Source organism: Pinus tabuliformis, chromosome 4_2, assembly GCF_031772625.1.
Source record: "Pinus tabuliformis cultivar Carrire ecotype Pingquan chromosome 4_2, CPIR1, whole genome shotgun sequence".
NCBI classification, from domain to species: domain Eukaryota; kingdom Viridiplantae; phylum Streptophyta; class Pinopsida; order Pinales; family Pinaceae; genus Pinus; species Pinus tabuliformis.
Window position 1 is genome coordinate 157,646,778 of NC_142304.1, and position 13,449 is coordinate 157,660,226.

The window sequence follows — 13,449 nt, forward strand, 5'->3', positions numbered from 1 at the left end:
GTGCGTCAAACCATATGGCTGCATCAAAAGATGACTTTTCCTCCATCAAAGAAAGTACCAAATCCCCAATTTACTTGGGAGATGCCACACCCGCAAAGGTGTGCGGAGAAGGAATTGTAGACCTTGAAGGGGGCTGCTTCACAAATGTGCTTCATGTTCCCTCGCTATCCACAAATCATCTCTCGATATATCAGATCACTCATTCTAGCTCTGGAAGGAAGGTGGAGTTCACTCCGAACTCTGCAATGATTACCAACATTTCCACAGGCTCACAGCTTGCACATGGAATTGCATATCACGGTTCTCGTTTGTACTTATTCTCCCACTTTGTTCCTAAATATATTAGCATTGTATTTCTCTCACAATCCAATGATATCATTAGGTTATGGCATGAAATATTTGGCCATATAAACCATAAGTACTTGCATAAACTCAGCAAGGAAAACATGGTAGAAGGAGTGCCCGCTATTAAATTCACATGTGGTGTATGTCAAGGATGCATTCTTGGCAAGCATCCGAAGCAAAATTTTGATAAAGGGAAGGAACAGAGAGATTCTTCACCTCTTGGGCTGATTGACAGTGACATCATGGGCCCATTCCCATAGCCTTCAATTAGTAAGGCTCGATATGTACTCACCTTCATAGATGATTTCTCTCGCTTTACTTGGGTATTTTTTCTGAAATTAAAATCGAAAGTATTTGAATGCCTTGTAGAATATAAAGCACTTGTTGAGAATGAGTCTGGGTGTAAGATTAATATACTCCATACTGATAATGGGGGGATTATGTCAACAAATATGTGCAGCAACTTTGTATTGATGGTATATAGCTACAACACACAGTGCCATATACACCATAGCAGAATGGTGTCACGAAGAGGAAAAATTGGTCGTTAAAAGAGATGGCCAATTGTATGCTACAGTCGAAATCATTAGCTCCTAAGCTATGGGCTAAAGTTATTAATTGTGCAGCATACATTTAGAACCACATTCCTCACAAAGCACTCAAAGGCACCACTCCATTTGAATGTTGGACCGATAAGAAACCAAACGTGTCACACTTTCGCATTTTTGGTTCACGAGCATGGGCTCATATTCCGACAGATAAGAGGAAGGCTTTGGAGCCTCAAAGTGTTGAATGTATATTTGTTGGATATCCTAATAGTGCCAAAGGAATATTTCTAGACTCTCACACTAAAAAGTTCCTTTTAGCTCGAACTGTGAAGTTTGAAGAAGAATCACTGCATGATTTTTCAGCAGACCCTGCCGAGGAACCGCTTGTTGCCACTGATGAGGAGGAGTCTGAAACTTCTTCGAGGACTTTAGAGTAGAAATTAGAGAATCCTCTTGGGTCTGATTTAGAGGATGAGGATCAGGTCATGGCTGCTCCAACTCAGCTGCCAACTTGGGTAGAATAAACCCTGTAAGATGCAGGTGAACTAGTCGGTGATCCTGCGGATGCGAGAATGACTAGATCACAGTTTTTTGGGGCTCCTCAAGCCCTGGATACCACCGAACCATTGCTTCCCATAAATTTATATATGACACTTGGTTCAGATCCACAGTAACTCTCTGAGGCTGCTAGAAACCCACTTTGGGAGGCTGTCATGGATGAAGAGTACTCTACTCTCATGGAAAACAACACATGGGACTTAGTTCCACTTCCGAAAAGAAGAAAGTTTGTTCGATGCCCATGGATCTATCGAAAAAATATTGCTACAGATGGTGAGATTAGAAAGTACAAAGCTCAACTTGTTGTAAAAGGATACTCACATGTACATAACATAGACTACATAGAGACATTTGCACCTATTGCCAAAATGGACTCCATTCGACTAGTTTTAGCCATTGCTGCTTCTCACAGATGGGAAGTTCATCACATGGATGTGAAGAGTGCATTTCTTCATGGAGATATCAAGGAAGAGATATATATGGATCAGCCATAGGGATACATTCATAAGTCTTCCCTCATTTGAAGATTAAAGAACTCTTTGTATGGCCTAAAACAGGCTCCCAGAGCCTGGTATGCAAAGATGGATTCTTTCTTACTTTCCATTGGATTTATTTGATGCAAATCTGATCCGAATGTTTATTTGCTGCAAAATGATGATTCCCTTTTGTTGATAGTACTTTATGTAGATGATTTACTGATGACAGGGAACCTTACCTCAACTATTGATTCGGCAAAATCAGCATTGCACAATCAATTTTCCATGACAGATTTGGGACTGTTGCACTACTTTCTTGGTCTTGAAGTTTCTCAGTCTACTTCAAGGATCAAGATCGCACAGTCTAAGTATGAATTACATCTACCTGTCCACTTTCAGATGACAGAATGCAAGCCAGCAACATCTCCCTTTCTTTCGGGGATCAGATTTGAGGATGTGGGTACTACACCTTTGTTGGATAGTACATTGTATCGACAGTTGGTTGGGAGTTTGTTGTATCTTACTCACACCTGACCTGATATATATTTTGTAGTAGGATTTTGTTCCAGATATATGCGGGAGCCCATGAGCTTCACTGGAAAGCTACAAAGAGAATCCTTAGATATGTGAAATGTACTTCTAGTTTTGGTATCTTTTATGTTGCAGATTGCCCACTTTCACTGATTGGGTACACAGATTCTGATTGGGCTAGAGATGGTACAGACCACAAGTCCACCTCTGGTTATATTTTTAGCTTTGGTTTAGGGCCTTTTTTCTGGTCTAGCAAGAAGCAATCCACGATTGCTTTATCTACAGCCGAGGCAGAGTATAGAGGTGCAGTGAATACATCTACACAGGCTCTTTGGTTGCAGGTGCTTCTCTCCGAGTTTGGTATTCAGTATCCACTCCCGACTGTCATGTTTTGTGACAATCAAGGGTCCATTCAGATATATATTGATCCAATTCAGAGGCATAGGACCAAGCACATCAAGATTCACATGCATTACATCCATGATCTGATCCGTGACTGAGTGATATCACTGAAGTACTGCCCCACTGAGCAACAAGTTGCAGACATCTTCACCAAGTCTTTCACTGAAAAGAAATTTTCAGAACTGAGAGCTATGCTTGGAGTGGTGGAGACAGTTGAGTAGGCCCTTCTAGCCACTTAGCCCTTTTTTCCTCTTTTTTGGGGGGGGTGGTCCCTGGGGGTCCGGGGGGGGGTTCCCACGAGGTTTTCCCTCTTTCTTCATTTTATGAGGATCTTTTATTTATTGTACTCGAGTACCTAACATGGCATCTTGGTCAGGAATTTGTTTAGATAAGTGAGTTAGGATGAGGGGGGTGTTGAAATACAATCCTAACATCTACATTTATTTTTTAGTCTAACTATCCTTGACTTAGTCACATGCACTAAAAATCATGTTCACACTTGGTTTTTGGTAAACTAGCTCGATGGACCAACTTTCCCTTGTTTTTTGCCTTTAAAGGTTTAATATTATGGAAATATTGGTCCAACCACTTTCCTAAACCATTTATACATCTAAGTGCATGTTCACACCTAACCACACCTCATCCACTTGAGTTATTTGAGGATTTGTTCCCCACATGAAGATTCCCCCTTAAATCAAGGGATTTGGTCCCCCGGACCATTTTAGCATGTTTTAAAGTTGCCTTCCTTAGGAAATGTGCCCCTCCTAATGCTTTCCTCATGGATGATAGTTGGCATAGGTTGTCTTGAGTCATTTTTTCTATTTTATGCCTCCCTTTAGCTTTTCTTAGCCTTTTCTAGTTTTTTACTAGTTTTTTCCTAGTTTTCTAGATTCGGAAATTTCTATATAACGACCTCCCTTTACGATTAGAGGGGACCCCACCAAATAGGAGTGGTGATGGGAAATCCCCAGGTTGACGCGAAGGGAGAAGACGGTACTAGGAAACCTGAGTGTGGGAAAAAGGAATCTTGGAATCAGGAAGAGGAGGAAGAACGTTCCCTACATGTTGCGGAAATAGGATCACAACTAGAGATTAGAGGAGGACCGTCTCGAAAGTTTTCGAAAATTGAATCACAACAGGGAACGAATGGGGAACCCTCCCTGCAGGTTGCAGAATTAGGATCACAAGATCAACACCCATGTTGGCATGAGGAAAGAGATGACAACAATGTGAGCGATGGGATGAGGAGTTTGTTCGAAGAGGAAAAAACAATCCATCAAAATTCAGCAACCCCAACCCTGAAATATAAGTGGTGTTTTCCCCGATCTTCCCCTGGTACTTTATCACATACTAGAAGAATTTGTCACTAACTTAGCCAAGGCAGTGCGAGTATATAGTGCGTGGGAGAAGTACAGGACCTGTCTCAATAGTGGAAGTAATACAAGAACCAGCCATATCAGTAACTTGGGATTACAGGGATCCCAACAACTGGGAATCAAAGGTTTTGTGTTATTAGCCCATACTCAGAGCAGTATGGTAGGACCATTCACTAGATACCTAGAATTTGCAAGAAAGGGGAACGAGGATGTGGAGCAACACTAGTACCTTTGCGAAGCCATCTGGAGGGCCCTTCAGACTCCGGATAATGTTCAAGCAGTGGAATTCTGGACCACACTAAGGGAATGGTCCCTACGCTGGTTCATAAAGTGGGAAGAACATAACCATAACCCCACCATAGATGATATTAAGAGGGGATGTGTGCAGGAATTCAAGGAACCGTAGACAAACCAGTAGGGGTTATCAGAGATGTGGGAAATTAAGCAAAGGGAAGGTGAGACGGCTTGGGAGCTCATGCAAAGGTTTAAGGATGCCATTGCCAAGCTGACTTACACCTTGGACCTAAACCACCAACAGGACTGGTTCATCAAGGCACTCTTGCCCCTGACCAGAACACTGCTGACACAACAGAAGATAGGAACACTGCAGGATGCACTAGAGCAAGCCTCCTGGATAGAAGCAATGGCAGGATATCCCCATGAATACTAGGGAGGCATGAGTCTGCAAGATCCGACGATCACGGGCCTGCAAAGCTAGATCGCGAATTTGACCAAGAAGTTGAGGGATTTCCAGCCCGTACGACCAGCCAGGCCCAATGTTTGGTGCACCCATTACCTAGTGGAAGGGCATGTTGCGACAGAGTGCTCACGATTGTGGGGAATTAACCAACCAAGGGGGTGGCAGGTCATTAGGAACCCCTCCCACTGCAGGAGTTGCGGTAATCAAAGCACAAGGACCCTTCCTAGGAAGGAATAACGCAGACTTCTGTGATATTTGTAGAACATATGGACACATGCTACAAATGTGTCCAATTCTGCAAAAGTATTCCAATGTCCCCAATAACAATTATTGTGAGTTCTGCACATCAACCACTCATCACACTGATCAGTGCCTAGTGTTGGACACTCTAGCAGAAAGACTAGATAGATCCACGTTTAGGGTCAATGAAGAAAGTCAAGGGGGGCGAGGAGGAAATGGACGCGGAGGAAGAACGGGAGGTAGAGGACCCTTAAGGTGCTACAACTACGATCAGGAGGGACATGTCACAAGGGAATTCCCACTCCCAAGGAGACCCTAGTGTTGGCAGTGCAGAGTTAACACCCATGCGACGGGGGACTGCCCAGATCTCATTGCGAAGTGGGCAGAGAGAACCCGACAGCGAGGGGCCAACCTAGTGAATGTTGAGCCTCAGATCAGTGAGGGCTTCCCCGCGACAAATATTAATATAATAACCTGAGGAGGGAAGAATACAGGGGAGGATTGCTATGCTGAGGAACCACCCTTGATCGTTAAAGCAACATCACCATGAAGGGCATATCAACCCGAGCGCCAAAAACAGTACTATCAAGAAGCAGCCAAATTGTTTGAGGGAACGATTGAAGATAGGGACACCTAAAGACCGCAATTCCATGGGCCCGCTCCCGCCCAGCCTATTGGGGAATGGTTTAAATTGTTCTTAAAAATTGTTGAAGCTGAGGCCATGCTGAAGGAATTGCGGAAAAGCTTAAAGGCCACAATATCCATGGAAAAAGAGGAAGTAGAACAACCATGTGAAACTTGGCCAGAGAAAGCCTCTGGAAGAGTGAAGCGAAATAAGAAAAGAAATGGAAAGGAGTTTCAAATCAATGCACAAGTGGCAGGATTCCAGATAAGGGACACCATGCTAGATTTAGGGTCGAATGTAAACATCCTACCCAGGATGACTTGGGAGGCAATGGGGAAGCCCTAGCTGAAGTACTCACCAATCCAATTAAGAATGGAAAATCAGTATTGTATGTTACGTATTGGGAGATTGGAAAATGTAGAGGTTCATGTAGCAGGGGTGAAAACGCACACCGAGTTCGAAGTAATTGACATTATTGGGGATAAAGATCCATATCTAGCACTCTTGGGAATTGACTAAGCATATGAAAACTATGTTGTCATAGATTTGAAGAAGGAGATGATGATTTTTGAAGCAGATAGGCTAAGGGTGATCCAGCCGTTAGACCCCTACCAAGGACCCAGGTTTACAGAGCCAACGGATGACAGAGATGAACTAGGGGTGTTAGACCAGTTATATATACTCACAGTAGGGAAAAGGGAGGACTACATAAATCCTACAGCTAGAGGATCTGTTAGCTGGAGAAGCATTCAAAGCTCGGAAGCTGGTTCAGATGCTACATGGGATGCATGGTAGCAGGGGGGATATGAACTAACAACTCGACAATGTGCAATGATAAGTCAAGCAAACTGGGGAGATATGGGAAGGGGCAACAACCTGAAGTACTGTGGCCTTGAGCCAATAGATCGGTTCTTAGACAGAGTGGACCAAGACGTACCAGAAGAACAAAGAATTCCCCTTCTAAACATGGCGCTTATGGAAATGCTAGTAAGATGGTGGAAGGAGCACTTCCAAGTAGTAAAAGACTAGGAGGACGTTAAGCAAGAAATGAAGGAAAGGTTTGGCAGGAAAGAAGATTGGCCATAAGATGAAGGGGAATACACGGGGAATTCAAGTCCCAAGGAACATATCTTAAATTGCACAACCAACTAGGAAAGCCAGGAACTACCAAGGAAAATGTGGGTACATGCTTTCATACATACCCGCAGCACTGTCCCTCGGGCTTGGTATATCCAGGAGCTACAATGGAAAATGGCTAGTTGGGATGCCTTGCAAGCATAGTTCGTCGACGACTTTTCATTCAAAAGCAGCAAGGCATGAATGGCGGAGGTACTCCAAGCGGTGAAATGGGTTATGTTCACCCCAGAGACACTAGTTGAAGGGGAACATGAAGAAATATTTCTAAAGTCCTTGCATGATATGGAATCGCCAAGATTTGTGACCCGTGACAAAATTGATGCAGAACCAAAAGAGGATGGATTGGAGGGGCTTAGACACTTAGCATTTGAAGAAATAGAGGGAGAAAGAGGGATTGGGGAGAACCCCTCTATTGAAGGCGCCCATCTCCTACCAGTGAAGTTAAGAAAACAGAATGTAGGGATGGAAGAAAAGCCCAAGATAACATCAGTGAGATATTACTGGGACGAATAGACCACCAAAGAAATCTTTGATTTATTACAAGAATACAAGGACCTATTCCCAGCTTCAGTGGCAGAACTCAAGGGGATAAAAGGGAACCTGGGAGAGATGAAAATTGTTATGAAACTAGGTGTCCGACCAGTAAAGCATAGACCATACCGACTAAACCCAAGGGTAAAAGAGAAAGTTAAAAGGCAGATTGACAAAATGTTGGATGTCGGGATCATATTTCCGATAGATGAAGCTAACTAATAGCCCCATAGTTATTCAGAATAAGAAGGATACGACCAAAATTAGGGTATGCATCACTACTGAAGCCTGAATAATGCATGTGTGCATGACTTGTTCCCCACACCATTCAATCGCAAAGTCCTAGACAATGTTGCGGGGAATGAAGCATACTTGTTCACAAATGTTTTCTCAGGCTACCACCAGGTCCAGATAGCCAAGGAAGATAAAGGAAAATAACTTTCATGACGAAGTGGGGATAATATGCATACAATGTAATGCCATTCGGATTAAAGAATGCGCCAGCAGTATTCTCAAGCATTGTAATAGACGCATTCCCGAATTACATTCATAAGTTTCTATAAGTTTACATGGACGACCGGATAGTATACAGCCTGCTGAAGAAGCATACCAGCCTATTGAGAGTGATGTTTGAAAGATGTAGAGAGTTGCAGATTTCTTTAAATTTGAAAAAATGCATTTTTGCAGTCCCCTTTGGAAATCTTTTGGGCCATATTGTCTACAAAGATGGAGCATGCATGGACCCACCAAAGTAGCAACAATTTTCCACATGGAACCACTGCGCAATGTGAAACAACTCAGGGCAACTCTGGGCCACACGGGGTACTACAGAAGGTTCATCAACAACTACGCAGCCATAACAGCCTCAATGGAGAAACTACTAAGGAAGGCAGAAGAATTTATTAGGGCTACAGACTGTCAAGCAGCACTAAATAAACTGAAAGAAAGGTTGGTAAGTGCACCCATATTAGTGTACCCCGATTGGAACAAAATGTTCCATGTACACATCAACGCATCTGGAATAACGCTAGGAGAAGTCTTAGTGCAACCAGGATAAAATATGGACCATCCAGTATATTACGCTAGTATAAAGCTCTATACGGAAGAGAAGAACTACACAACAACAGAACAGGAAGCTCTGGAAATGGTCTACTCTCTCCAAAAGTTCAGGCACTACCTACTCAATGTGTCATTCAAATTCTTTACAGACCATTCCGTGCTGAAGTACTTAGTAAACAAGCTGGTACTAGAAGGAAGAATATGCAGGTGGTTGTTACTATTTCAAGAATTCACATTTGAAGTGGTTGTTAAGCCAAGTAGATTGAATATAGGGCTAGATCACCTGTTTCCCCTGGAAACAGGGGAGAATGATGGAGCAATAGACGATCAGTTGCCCAATGCCGACCTATTCAAGATAGAAGCCATTCCTGATCACCTAGAAGAGATTGTTATTTTGCTAACAACAGGTCGTTGCCCAGAGGGATACACAACAACACAAAAGCGTCATTTGGTGGTAAGAGCAGTAGATTACTAGCTCATAGTGGGACACCTCTACAAAATGGGCTTGGATCAAATACTCAGACGTTGTGTCCTACAGCATGAAAGAAAGGTCATCCTATGGGAGTGCCACGTAGGGGTTGTGGGAGGCCATGTAGGAGGCAAGGCCACCGCAAGGAAGATACTACACGCAGGATTATGGTGGCCCACTATCCATAAGGATTCGAAAGCATTTTCCAAAGAATGTGATGTCTTTCAGAGGGTTGGTAAGCCTTCCCAACGCGATGAGCTACCACTACACTCAGTCCATACGGTGCAGATCTTTGATAAGTGGGCAGTAGACTTCATTGGGCCAATTTCTCCACCAGCAAGACACTCGCAAGCCCGATACATAATCATAGCAACAAAATACCTCACTAGATGGGCAGAGGCCATGCCAGTAAAATATTGCATAGCAAAAACAATGGCAAGATTCATTTTTGAAAATATTATTTCAAGGTTCGGATGCCCGAGGAGCCTCACAAGTGACCAGGGCACCCACTTTCTGAATGAAACAATTGAAGCTCTGCTAACAACTTTTATGGTACAACATAATAAGAGTAGTCCTTATCATTCGCAAGAAAATAGTGCAGTAGAATCATTTAACAAAATCCTGGAGAAAGGGCTAACAAAAATCATATCGGCCAACCGGGATGACTGGGATGAAAGAATTCTAGCGACTCTGTGGGAATATAGGACAACAGTTAAAATACTCCACAAACAAACTCCATTTCAGCTTGTCTACAGCAGAGAAGCGGTGGTGCCAACAGAATTTATACTGCCCATCATGTTAATCTCAAAGGCTATAGGAATGACGGATAGAAGTGACTTGTGAAACAGGCTAAGCGAGCTAATGGAACTCAACAAAACCCAGTTCCTATCATAGTTCCATCAATCAGTCAAGCAAGGAAGGCAGAAGGCTTGGAATGATAGGCACATCAAGAAGAAATTGTTTGAAGTCGGAGACGAAGTGCTCCTTTATGACAGAAAGTTCTTGGAGTTCCCAAGAAAGCTACAGATGTACTAGTTAGGCCCATTCATAATCGTAGAAATAAAAGAATCAGGCGCGATAAGACACGCGCAACTAGATGGAGTCCTACTGTAGGGACCAGTGAATGGCGCATGCCTGAAACTCTTCCGCAAGTAAAAAAAAAACGAATAATAAGGTTGCGGCCATGCTTGGGATACCACAACCCATTTGTGGTCGGGGGGGTTAGTGTTAGCAGCGATACAAGTAGGCCAAGTCACCAGAGGGTGGATAGTGTTAGGGGTCACATTGGTAGGCTTAGTCAGTAGGGACAGCAGCCACACATGTAACCCTCATGAGCAGAATATGTGTAGGTTCGAACCTTTTCCAGAATTTATCGCCGCACAAGTACCTGTCCCATCCACTGTACCAATAGTTATTTCCTGATTAAGTAATCAATAAGGCAACTGTCAAGATAGGGTCACAAAATCTTTCCCGTTAAGCATAGAATTAGTTAATAAATAAGCCCACCACAATAGAATAAAGACACCATGCAACCCACTCTATACCTTCCAGGCCACGTCATAGTTTTCACGTACCAGTCAGCTGAATGCGGAAAAATATAGTTAGAATAGATGGAAAGGTCGCCGGAGTAGTTAGTTGATTAAAGCCTCGTCAGTTAGGGGACGTCGTGTCAAAGTTGGCTACATAAATCATAGGAGGATGCAGGGAATGCTAGAATTTCAAACCACAAAAGAATTCCAGGATCACTCGGAAGAATAGGAGTAGAAGAAGAGAAGCAAGAGACCACCAGTACAGATTGTTTACCGTAGAAGAGAAGCAATGGAAAAAGGAATCATATCAGTCCCACAAAATGCTCTTGATGCGTGAATTAAGGTAGTGGATGATCTATATGGGAAGTATGACAGGTCGAATCTCATCAACAATGACTTCATGGATGGATTCCAGTTTCCAACCATGAAGAGGGAGGTATATGTGGAAGAATTTCAAAGGGAGCTTGGCACTAGGGCATCCAGAATCAGAGAGGACTTCAGAGGGATACAAAGGTCCACGTTGTTCCACCTATGAAATTTGCGCATATTTGGCACCCAATTTGCTGCCATGCAGTGCACAAAATTACTAGCAAGCAGGATGCATGGAGGGTCGCTATGGTTGGACAGGGAATACCCCATTCATGTTGAAGACATCTATCGACTCACTGGGCTGGCAGAAGTGGGGAATGCAGTCAGCACAATGTTCTAGGCTAGGGTCAAGCAAGGGAAGAAGCAAATGGAAGACAACATCTACGCCAGATATGGGACAGAGCGAGGAGGGAAGGGCGTGAAGCTGGACAAAATCAACAAGGATAACATCAGTTTTTCTTGTTATCTTATTGCAGGCAAGACAATGAGGCATTTCATGAGGAACAAGTGCACCTTGGACATCGTTTCGATTGTGGAACACTACTGCTAAGGAGAAGTACTCAACTGGTTAGCTTTCGTGCTCAATGAACTATTCGAGGCATGTGAAGATATGTACAGGAGGAGCACTGGCTTTGTGTTCAAATACTTGGTAATGGCACTAGCAATGTGGAAATGGAGGCCACCACCAAAAAGTCAAATGGAAACCATTACTGAAGACTAGCCAATTGCACTCAAGTATGAACCATTGAAGGCATTGTGGGATCCCAACACAAAGGAGATCAATGAGAGGGCTTTCAAGAGCTGGTATGAGCAGATGGTGGATGCCATTCAGTCTGCCGAGAGGATACCCAAGGCTCTCTTGGATGAGTTCTCAGACGACCTCTGGTTTGGCACCTCCCACACGCACACTTATGTAAGACTGCGGTGTGTCAACCCGAGCACTCTCAAATTAAGGCCGCAAAGGTTTAGCCTAACAGAGGAAGCATTGCGAAGAGAAGTGGAGTCCTGGCTAGGAGTGGCCTGCGAAGTAAGAGAAGGGAAGCCCAGGTACCTGTTCAGAGCTCTGATGCCACAGGACCAAGAGGGAGATGGGGCAGAAAGCAGTCAGAAGCGGGTAGCAGATGAAGTACTCCAACCGATGTTGCTCCAAATGGAAGAAAAAATGTTCAAAGCAAGAAGGACAGTCGCAAGCTTCAAGCCAGGTGAGAGTGACTATCCCGAGCACTTTCAAGGTTCCACCATGATTTTCCCTATTGTAACGCCACTCTCTCTATGGAACTTCCCAGGGATCATCTCAGGCTCCCTCCCAGATGACAATCCCCAAAATACAGAAGAAACAAGTCATCCGTACCCCACATGTCAAAAATCCAACTACTAAAAAGCCAAAAATTAACCCGCTGGCTCTAATCATCGATCTCACTGTTGAGGTCGAACAACCAATTCCCGCAACCACCATAGTCGAGGAGATCCCTGCCACCACATCCACCACAGTACAACCGTCACGGGAGTCATCCCTGCAAACCGCTTCCACCTCCGTGACCATGTCCGAGATCCTCCCATTCGACCACCGAAGGACTACTGCAGAAGCAGAAGTTCAATCGGCCCACCGGACAGAGGGCACCACCTCAACCATAGGGATGCCACCAACAAATAGTACAACACCAATGCTTGGGTTGGACCCACTAGCAGGGAGACAGCTAGATACCATTTGGCAGAAAGAAAGGACTACCCCGTACTTGCCCACTCTCCCTATAAAGCTCGCAGTCCTTCTAAACCCTAGCATTACTCCACTCACACCAAATTTCACTCCACCATCCCAGCAAGAACACTCACCCACCTCCCATTCAGATAAGTCCATTGCAAGCGGCCTACCCATACAGCAAAAATTCCCAGAACCCAACACAATGCAGGCTGATACACTCCATCACTAGTCATCAACCCAGTTATTTTCTTTTATTTAGCAAGCAACCCACAAGGCCAAGAGCCTCCATGAAGACTTGGCCAAAGAACATGAGCAGCAAAAGATGCAGTTGCTCATAATGATGGAAGAGCAAGATCACCTATGGGAAGTAAACATTGGATTACAAGCCCAGGTGGATCAGATTACACAAAGGTTCCAATCAATATGGCCAACCATCACTGAAACCAACACTAAAGCACCGGCAGACATGTATGTTTGCACATTGATTGATTGCTGCGATCACATATAGATAGCGTGCATGCACCTGGAAACCACAAATGCATAAATGAACTGGAAGCTAGAGATGGTACGATCCACATTACCAGATCCCGTGGAAATCTATGCGCGGATGGTTGAAGGCAAGGTCAGGGAACTGGAAGTGAAGAAAAAAGCCTTGGCCGAAGCCCTCACCGATGGATACGCCCTAATGGGCAAGGTCCATGACTGGTCAGGTAATATAACTCTAAAGAACCACCAGGTTTACCCATTAAGAGAATAGATTCAATCCTTGTTTTCCAACACAATGGATTGCATAGACCATGTTCAGCTACAACAAATCAACGAGCAAATCGACATCCTCTAGGCACAGGTTGA